Below are 10,862 nucleotides of genomic sequence, written 5' to 3'. Positions count from 1 at the left end.
AGCCCTGGGTTAGTCTAACGCAGTGGGAATACTAGGAGTGAAAACCAAGTGTTCCATGTATTCAAACTACAGTTTGAGGAAGAAATACTTTAAACTATTTTAAGCATTTCCATTAACAATTTATCTTACAAATGTATTTACACATGGACAAGTTAACAAAGAGGTATTATAAGGATGTTGATCAAGGCATTGTTTGAATTCATAGTAACTTACTAGTTTAAAACATGATACTCTATGCAATAAAATATAAAAGGAAAAACTTTTTCAGAAAGGAGGTAGATGTGTATGTATTCACATAGGAACATCTCTAAAATATATTAAGTGAAAAAATAAAGTCAAAGCATAGTCTGTTTGTAATATTGCAAGTTGGTGAAAGATAATACATTCATATATGTGAGTATATGCATGGAAAATGTCTGGAAGGAAGCAGAAAAAACTTGGAGAGAATTAGGTAAAGGAGACAAGACATTTTGGGTAGAAAATACCTTGTTTTCACTGTATTAGGCTTTATACTGTTTGAAATTTTACCATTTGCACATATTTTAAGCTTAAGAAAATCACATGCCTAACTCAATAATGACTTAGTATTTAATAGAGTAATTTTTGTTAAGATACTCGAAATATTCTATGGTTTGAATGTATTTCCCAAAAGTTCATGCGTTGGCTGAAAATTTGGTTCCCAATGCAGTAGTATTGAGAGTTGGAACATTTGGGAGCTGTTTGAGTCTTAAAGGTTCTGTCCTCATGAATGAGCTAATCCACTCATGAATTAATGGATTATCAAGGGAGTGGGTTAGTTATCACAAGAGTGGGCCTGTTATAAAAGCCAGTTTGGCCAACTCTCATGAGCCCCCTCACCACGTGATGACCTACGCCACCTCAACACTCTGGAGAGCGTCCCCACCAGCAAAAAGGGCCTCACCAGATACAGCCCCTAAATCTTGGATGTCCCAGCCCCCAGAACTAAAAGATGTCAGTTATTTTCTTTGTAAAATTCCCAGTCTCAAGTACTCGGTTATAGCAAAAGGAAGCGGACTGAGATAAAATCCTTTTAGACAATTTTTCCTCTTCATTTCTATTGTGTCTGAGACCCCTCAGTTTTCATCTTTGGTTACATGGACACACCCTTGGAAATTTGCTGCTACCTCAAGCAGCTCACAGAGGCATTTGTCTGCAAACACATTGTCTGTTTCATTTATCACTGTATCTCCAGCATCTAGAACAGCACCTGGTGCACAGTGGGAGCAAATCATTAAAATACATAGCATGTCAGATGGTGGCTAGTGCAATGAAGAAAATAAAGCAGAGCGGGGAAGGGTGAGGTGTAATTTTTAAAAGCTGATCAGGGAAAGTTTCCTTGGTAAGTTGATAATTGAGTAAAGACTTAAAGAATTTCGTAAAGCAAGGCACAAGGCTATCCAGTGGAAGAAATTTCGGGCAGAAGAGTACCAAGTGCAAAGGGCCTGAGGTGGGATATGCTTGATCAAACAGTAAGCTGAATTCTTTTAAACTTTACATTTCAAATACATACAGATCACTTGTGAACTTACAATGAGACATTAATACAGTATATTTGGTGTACTTCATCATTTATTTTATTCCTAGGGTTAAAGACATTAACCAAGTAAACGATTTTACTATCTCAAGCAAATGGGGATTAATGCTCTAACTGCAGCCAACAGGCTACAGCTACTAGCCCAAGAAAACAGAGGTGACTCTCCAAGAAAGCCAGGGTGATTCCTCTAAGAATCAAAGTTGCTTATTAACTAGTTATTTGGGGCAATTTTGCCAATTACCCTGAGCAAGAAGACGTGAGCTTCCTTCTGTAGACATTATCCCAATAAGGACGCCCCGTGCACTTCTGCCCAGTGGAGTTGCCTTTCAGCCTGTATACCTGGATTCAGGTTCACACTGACTAATCCTCAGATCTGATTTGAACCTGCAACCACCTTGACTGGAATCAATAAACCTCTCTGTCACCCAGTTCTCAGCATCTCAAACTAGGAGCCACAGCTTTCCCAGTCATTGTGATGACATCTTGTTTTACTTTTCCAGCAAGCCTTTCTGACTCTCACTGACTTCTTAAATGGTGATGTACTCAAGGTCTGTTTTGACTTTTTTTCTCTCTCTCCCTCTGGCACTGGCTCCCACTTGCATGCTTATAACACCCTGTCTGTGCTGACCCACAAGGAGAAGCGAGACCATTTCCACCTTTACCCCATACCATCCATCACCATTGTAGCTTATAAATAATGTCACCTGCTGAGTGCTCAACAGAAACACAATGACATGGTAGATAATATGAATCATATATAGAAGGAAGCAAAGAGAGTGTGCATAAATACAAAATATGCAATTCGTGTTAACCCAAAGCCAGTCAAGCTAGCTTGCTGGTAGCTTCATCGTCGAGAGGCACAATTAGAGTGGAATTTTTAATTAAGAAAGCTGAAATCTGAGCAATTGTATTTTGATCTTTTAGAAGAAAGATTTGAATGGAAGACTGTGGTCAGCAGGTAGCTAGGGAAAGAGCCACAAGACAGTGCAACTCTGTCCAAGTGTCTATTGCACAGATCAGAGGAGAGGGAGTCCCTGTGGACTGACCTGAGAGCTTGTTTCCCCCGTATTTTGCCTGAAGTAAGCAGTCTGGAGCCAGGGCACTTAAGAAAGGGAGGCATTTGGGGGGATTACGTGAGTAAGGATGATAAAAACAGAAAAAGCACCAATGTCCCAGCCCAATCCCCAACCCAGGTCCTCTGCACCCTTCCATGGGTGCAGACATATGTCTCCTCAAGCGACTGTGGCTTACCACAGACATTGTGTTATTATCTCCTCTGGGACTATTGACCACTGACTTGGGTCATTTCCAGGGAGAGCTAAAGGAAGAGATCATGTTCTTGAGACAGTGAACTCAGGAATCAAATCACCTGGGTTGAAATCCCAGGTCAGCCATTTTCTTGACTATGCTTTAGCAAGTTACTTGCCTCATTGTGCCTCCATTTTCTTATCTGCAAATTGGGTAAATATACCATCTAACTCACAGGGCTTGGAGAATGCAAAGAGTTAATATATATAAAGGGTGAGGAATAGTGCCTGGCTCAGAGTCAAATTCTCAATATTATGCTAATGAGGACAGGAGGAATACCACAAAACTCAGCAGTTGTGAGCTTAGAACTTTTATTGCGCTTCTCCCAACTTCTGCTCATCAGAGAAGAGCTTGTGTCTCACTGATTCTTTTCCCCTAAGGCAATTATATAAGAAGCATGGTGCTTATCCTTCTTTAGTGATTTTTTCCTAAGACCTAAGCAGAAAAGAGGAATCAAATGACTATTTGCTAAACTGCTCTATCAGCCTCAAGGCAAAAAGTTTAATAAATTAAAACATTCTTCCAGCTGGTTCCTGTTGAGAGTGCAAAGTTATCCTTTGACTTATGATATATTTTGAACCAAAATGAGGACAGGAGGAATACCACAAAACTAGTATTTCTAAATGCTAAACATTTTCATACCCTTGTGTTTTTCTTTTGTTAATTGTTTGCTGTTTTGTTCTGTTTTATAAGGGACAAAACCATTGTAGAAAAGAAATGTATCATATATTTGTAAAACTGCTTTACAGTTTTGTTTTGTGTGTGTGTTGGTTTTTGTTTTTGTTCTGTTTTTTGTTGTTTGAGACGGAGTCTGACTCTGTCGCCCACACTGGAGTGCAATGGCACAATCTCAGCTCACTGCAACCTCCACCTCCCAGGTTCAAGCAATTCTCCTGCTTCAGCCTCCAAAGTAGCCGGGATTACAGGCGCCCACCACCACACCCAGCTAATTTTTGTATTTTTAGTAGAGATGGGATGCTTTACAGTTTTTGTCTCAATCTCAAATTTTGCTAAGCACAAACAACTTTAAGACACAGTCTTGACAGGGGCTAGAACATGTACATAAATATGCTGGACCCACAATTCAATAAGAATAATTTTTCTCACTTTCCTAGCTTGGAGTCTATGCTCACCAAGAAGCCTTTTGATTATAATTCGTCTTACAATAGTTTGTCTTTAGGCAGCAAATGTATTGAGCCACTGTTTGTCTTTGGTAGTTGTATTTCTTACTATGAATTAATAAATTGACATGTTAATTGTACATCAATCTTTTGTGAGTTTTGTCTGTTATGAACAGACCCTAAAAGACTGGTTAATTCTGGAAGCTCTAGAAAGCAAGAGTGTCCTATTCTCTAAAGTCTCTGTAATACTGTAACCACACCCAGGTATGATTGCCAATATGAGGTTATGACTTGGGGACCTCCTAGCTTGCCTTTACAACATCTCTAGTTGGTTCTTAGTTACTACAACTACTGCATTTATATATCCTATGATAACCTCTATCTGCAAATGCCCAATGGACTTTAACTTAATGTCTACCTGAAGCTCAACATTTCTAAGACATAATTTGTAGTATTGCCCTGCAAGCCCATTCTTCCTGCTACTTCTAGAGGTGTCAGGAGACCAAAGAAAGAAAGGCCTTAAGCAGAGTAGAAACAAGATCTAGTTTGCATTTCTGTAAGAGTTCTCTACCTGGCATAGAAAATAGATTGTCAGAGGGCAGGAGTGGATACAGGATGGCCAAGTAGGATACTGCAAGTTATCTATGTCTACAATGACATTGACCTGGACTGAGGAGGTGACACAGGAGATGAAAAGAACTAGACAATTCAAGAGACATTTATGAGGTGTATCTGTGATGGGTGGATATGAAAGGTGGCAGAGGCAGGGTGTGGTAGCTCACGCCTGTAATCCCAGCACTTTGGGAGGCCGAGACAGGCAGATCACCTGAGGTAAGAAGTTCAAGACCAGCTTGGCCAACACAACAAAACCCCGTCTCTACTAAAAATACAAAAATTAGCCAGGTGTGGTGGTGGGCATCTGTAATCCCAGTTACTGGGGAGACTGAGGCAGGAGAATCGCTTGAACCTGGGAGATGGAGGTTGCAGTGAGCCAAGATGGTGCCACTGCACTCCACCATGGGTGACAGAGCGAGACTCCATCTCAAATAGAAAAAAAAAAAAGGTCGAAGAGATGGAGGTATCAAAGATGTCTCCCTGATATCAGATGGGTCATTTACTCAGAAACATGGAGGAAAAGCAGCAGGTTTGGGGAGGAAAACCATAGTCACTGTTTTGGACGTGCTGAATCTGGTATATCTCTGAGCCATCCAAGTAAAAATGCTATGTAGAGATTTAGACTTAGGGTTGAAGCTCAGCTGGGGGAAATGGGCCAAAGGCATAAACTTAGAATTCATCTGCATATTAATAGTGCTTATACTCATGAGAATGCACAGGATCTCCAAGGAAATGAGTGGAGAATGAGAAGACAAAGCAGGGTACAATGGACTGGAATAGAGATTCCAAAGCTCCAGTACTAGAAGCCAGATTGATCTCTAGGACCTAGCAAAGGAATCAGAGAAGCAGTGTCCAGAGAGGTGGGAGATAAACCAGCAAGAGTGATGGCATGGATGCCAAGGAGAGGAAGTGCTCCAGGGAGCGGGCATGGCCACCTGTGTGGGCTGTGGCTGAGACATCAAATTGAAGTTTCTACAATCTTTCTCTTAGGAAAAATCCTATAATAGTGTCAGAAAATGTTTATTTAAAAAAAAACCCTCTGCATATGCAATGTAAATCCCAGTTCCGTTTAATAAAACAACTTTTCAAAAATTATTTATGTAGCACCAAATTAAAGAATTTTAGAAAATATATAATTGTTCATCCAGAAAGTTGTCATTGCAATGCCAGACATTTGAATGTTTTCAAATATCTCAGTGTTTGGCATCTTGTAAACCAAACGGGCAGATGTTCGGCAGTCTTTTTTCTCCCCATGAATCATCCTGATATTCAGCACCATGTATAAAACAACCCAAAACTTCCCACAGCTAGCTGACCCCACATTCCCACTCATCTCACTAAAATCCAGTGGCTCTACCTTGATCTCTTTGGTTTATGCACTACTGGCTTCTTAACTCACTTAGAACACCATTTGTCAGTATTCTCAGATTCACAGATAAAATATTACATGCATTCCCTCCCACCATGAAGCCAAATCCAGATAAATTTTGATTCAGTAGCATAAGCCCTCTGAGATCCCCATATAGGGCTTTGCTTGTTTCCAAGGTGACGAAACCCTGCAGCTAGTTACTATTCCAAAGCACACAGCCAGATTCCCATCACTATGCTATATTCCATTTTCTATTCAATTTCACCCCCAGGAGAAAACTCAGAGGTTATATGGAATTGCACATTTAGACTTGCCCTTCTGTCAAACATTAATAGAATCATGGAATCATGAGGCAGAGGGAGACCTGGGGAACTCATGGACTCAATCTCCTCCCCTCAGCAGGTGGATGTTTAACCTAACTCCAAGGAACCAAGGACCCTCCTATTTAAAAGATAGCCCCTTTATCCTCCAAAGGCAAAGATTCTACAACCTGCAACAAACAATTCCTGGTGCTTAGCAACCTCTACCCTGTGAGTACCCTGAGGTAGCACAGCATCCACAGCTATCACAGTTGGGGATTGCCAGTCAAAGACAGACTGGGAAGAAAATGACCTACTGTACCTAGAGATGATTCACATAGAATATTTTTAATTTTGGAAAACATTATGAAGAAGCAAAAGCATCAAAGCACAGCCAGTTCATAGTATAATGTTTTTCAGATTAGATTACTCAGCTTGGAAACGTCCAGAGGTCACCCACCATTCACTTGGGTTGCTTCTTGAGGGGTTGTGGGAATTAACCATTGTCACTCAGTGTACTCTGTTTTCATGCCTCTTCCAGTAAGTAAATCTCCCAGTGGGAGGAAACCTAGTTATGTGAACTATGTCAGCTCTCCCACATATTCTGCTTTGCCCATGATGAACACTTTAATAAAATTCGAAGTCTTTTTTAGAAAGAGAGTGAACATCTTTGGGAATTCCTCTAGTTTCCTCTATGGGATTAGAAGAGGCATCAGAACATTCCCAGCCCGTGTGCTCAGTCACTTTTTGGCGACATTTGCAGAATGCCTACTGTGTGGTAGGCTGCGCGTTCAGTGCTAGGCACTGAAGCGTTTCTTGTAATAACACTTACCACGTGGCAGGCACTATGTTAGACGGTGAAGGTACAGTGATAAGCAGGATAGTGTGGTCTTCATGGAGCTTATAATTTAGAGGTGGGAAAGAGGAAATAATCAAAGAATCACATGAAGAAATACAAAATGATTTTGGTGCCAATCTAGTCAGGAAGGAAATAATGACTGAAAGGTCATCTAATGACTAAATAGGAGTTAACCAGATGAAGATGGGCCAAGAAAAGTATTCCAGGTAGAATACCTGGCATATGCAAAGACTCTGTGCCTGGAGAGGAAGCCTGTCCTGTGAGGAACTAAAGAAAGCTGGTGTACTTGGAGTTCAGAGAATGCAAATAAAGTAGGGGGAAGACTATGATGACACATGGAAGGCTTGTCTCCATCCTAAGTGCAACAGGAAGCTATTGCAGTCTTTCAGTTATGGAGGGGACAATATGGCCAGATCTGTCCTCCAGGAAGAACACTCTGCCTGCAGTATGGCAATTGGATATAACGGGGCAGGAATGGATGTGGGAAGCCATTTGAAAGACTAATGTGATAAGCTAGGCTAGAGAGAAAGGAAGAATGGAATTAAGATGGTAGCAGTGGAATTGAAGACGAGGAAAAAATTTCAGGGCACTTCTAGCAAGCAGAAATGAATAGGCTCAGTGGTGAACTGAGAAGTAGTTAGGGCAGAGGGAATTTTCAAGGCTGACAGCTAGAAAAAGGCTTGTATAGTAGAGAGATGATGGTACCACACACTGAGATAAGGAACAGGGAATCATGGCAGGGGCGACTGTGTGGGTGAGGGACTATGGGTGGTAATTATGAGTTTAGTTTTACATAACTATAACTGGAAGCACCCTCAAGACATGCAAGGAAAGATGTCAAGGACATAGTGGAATCAACAGGGCTGAGGCACAGAGGAGATGCTGGAGCTAAAGATTCACATTTGGAGTCATATGCACGTCAGATGAAATTATGGGCCCAGGGAGAAAGTGCTAATAAAAGCAGAGAGCTGAAGAACAAGCTTTGGGGACTGCAGTCCATAAAGACTGAGTAGACGAGGTGGCATAGGAGGCAAAGCAGACAGGACCAGAGGGGCAGGATGAAAACCAGGGGCCGTTGTACCTTAGGAAACAGGACAAGAGACCATTTCAAGAAGGAAGGAGGGATCAACGTGTCTAAGAACGCTGCAACCTACCTGTAATGGAAGGGAAATGGAGATAACAACTATGGACAATGGTTTCAGAAAATCTACTGTGTGAAGGAGTAGCACCTGCTGAAAGGGGATGTGGAGTTAATTTTTTTTTTCTTTTATAACATGAAAAAGTTAAGTGTATGTAATGCTAATGGGAGAGACCACATAGAAGACTGAAGATGCTACAGAGAGATGGAGCAAGCAATAGTGTAACATTTCTGAGAGGGATAGAGAGGATCTAGGTGGATTGACTATTTGTAAAGTAGTCATTGTAAAAGGGATGACCAGGTCAGGTTCTCAGACTGTATTAAAAACAACAACCACACAACTAACTGCAGGAGCAAGCAGCATCATTGCTAGCACCAGGGAACCCCAAAGACACTGTCAGTTGTGCTTCGTGTTGCCACCCTGAGGATAGCCAAGCTAGTCAGGCAGTTGCCTACTGGTCGACCCCCAGAGTGGTTGTCTGTGTCTGAGACTTTGCTCAAGCCCACCCAGTGAGGCAACCTCTTTCTTCGTTCAGTGGCCCATGATGCTTATGAAGCTACAACTCAGAAAAAGGGCTCTGGACCCACAGGCACGGTACTGCCAAAAAGCAAGCAAGTGAGCCAAGTGCACCAACGGATGTTGTGATAAAAGTTATGATAAAAGGTCCAGGGACCTATTATGGGGGGTAAAGAGGATTCCCTCAGCCTAACTTGGAATTTGAGAAAAGTTACCACATTGTTTTCAAACTGTCTAGCTACTTTTCACCCCTGGAATATAGCTGGCAGCTGCTAGGGGCAAGGATTGTGCCTTTTTTTATCTGTGTCCCCAGTGCCTAATGCGGTCCCTGATACAGAGTAATTGATGAGCCAGGAGTACAGGGTCCATCACAAGGAAGGTAGAGAGAAATGGGGCTGAAAGATGAACCAAGGTGTATGCCTGTATTTGGTATTCTGTGAGATGGTAGCAATGAAAGTACTTTTTCTTTTCTTTTCTTTTCTTTTCTTTTTTTTTTTTTTTTTTGAGACAGGGTTATATTCTGCTGCCCAGGCTGGAGTGCAATGGTGTGATTCTAGCTCACTGCAGTCTCCAACTCCTGGGCTCAAGCAATCCTCCCACCTCAGCCTCCTGAGTAGCTGAGACTACAGGCATGCACCACTATGCCCAGCCAATTTTTTAAAATTTTTGTAGAGACAGGGTCTTGAAATGCTGCCCAGGCTGGTTTTGAACTCCTGGGATCAAGTGATCCTCCCTCCTCAGTTTACCGTAGTGCTGGGATTATAGGTGTGAGCCACTGTGTCCAGTCACAATGAAAGTTCTTAAAGCTGTGCTGTAGGCCAACAACTCAAAGCAGTAGGTATGTCCAAAGACTTTTAGGGTAGCTCAATTGAGATACCTAAGTAGGAGTTTTTATGAGGCTAAGGAATAGGTAGGAAGATAGAAATGAGAGTAGGAAGGACTAGAACAAGTGGTCATAAATTTGTATCTTGGAGTTTCAAATTGCAGGGTTAGAGCAGGTACAAAACGAAGATAAAAATTTAGGTACACAGGATGATTCTGAGCCAAATGCCAAGGTCCTCCCTGGGCCAGGGGGAGGTGCCAGGATGTCTATAATTACAACACCAGCAGCCACGAGAAGTGGGGCTGGAGGAATGGTTTCTGCCCTTCCCCTCTTCATCTCTTTGCTGAATTCTACTCTTTAAAACTCAACTTACATGATCTATTCTCTGAAACCTGTGCTTATCACTTCCTCCCCTTTTCCTCTTTTCCCTGACCCCCTCCCTTCCCATTCTCCTGAGGATGTGTCATTTTCTCCCTTCCATGGGCTCTAACAGCATCTTGTACAGCTTTCTTTCCTTTTTTTTTTTTTGAGACAGGGTCTCCCTCTGTCGCCCAGGCTGGAGTGCAGTGGTGCAATCTCAGCTCACTGAAACCTCCGCCTCCAGGTTCGAACAATTCTCTTGCCTCAGCCCCCCAAGTAGCTGGAATTACAGGTGACTGCCACCACATCCAGCTAATTTTTTTTTTTTTTTCTGAGATGGAGTCTTGCTCTGTCGCCCAGGCTGGAGTGCAGTGGCGTGATCTCGGCTCACTGCAAGCTCCGCCTCCCGGGTTCACGCCATTCTCCTGCCTCAGCCTTCTGAGTAGCTGGGACTACAGGCACCTACCACCAGGCCAGCTAATTTTTTGTCTAGCAGAGACGAGGTTTCACCGTGTTAGCCAGGATGGTCTTGATCTCCTGACCTCGTGATCCGCCCGTCTCGGCCTCCCAAAGTGCTGGGATTACAGGCATGCCACCGTGCCCAGCCTAATTTTTTTTTTTTTTAGTAGAGATGGCATTTCACCATTACACAGCTTTCTAAACTGAATTGCATATGCCACTGTCATAGCATTAATTACATTGTATTGAGATTTACTCGCTTGGATCTCCCCCTAATGATTGTCAGGGTCCAAGGACAGGATCTCTATCTTATTTGGACCAGATCCAACAGGATAGTCGGGTTAGTATAATTTGGAAGAGTGAGTGCACGAATGCATGGCATTCCTGTGGACAGGGACAAGAGCACTGGGACAATCAGATGCAGAACCAGAAAGAGGAA

Source organism: Rhinopithecus bieti, unplaced genomic scaffold (assembly GCF_001698545.2).
Source record: "Rhinopithecus bieti isolate Rb0 unplaced genomic scaffold, ASM169854v2 scaffold_7398, whole genome shotgun sequence".
NCBI classification, from domain to species: Eukaryota; Metazoa; Chordata; class Mammalia; order Primates; family Cercopithecidae; genus Rhinopithecus; species Rhinopithecus bieti.
Note: the sequence above shows the minus strand (reverse complement) of the source record.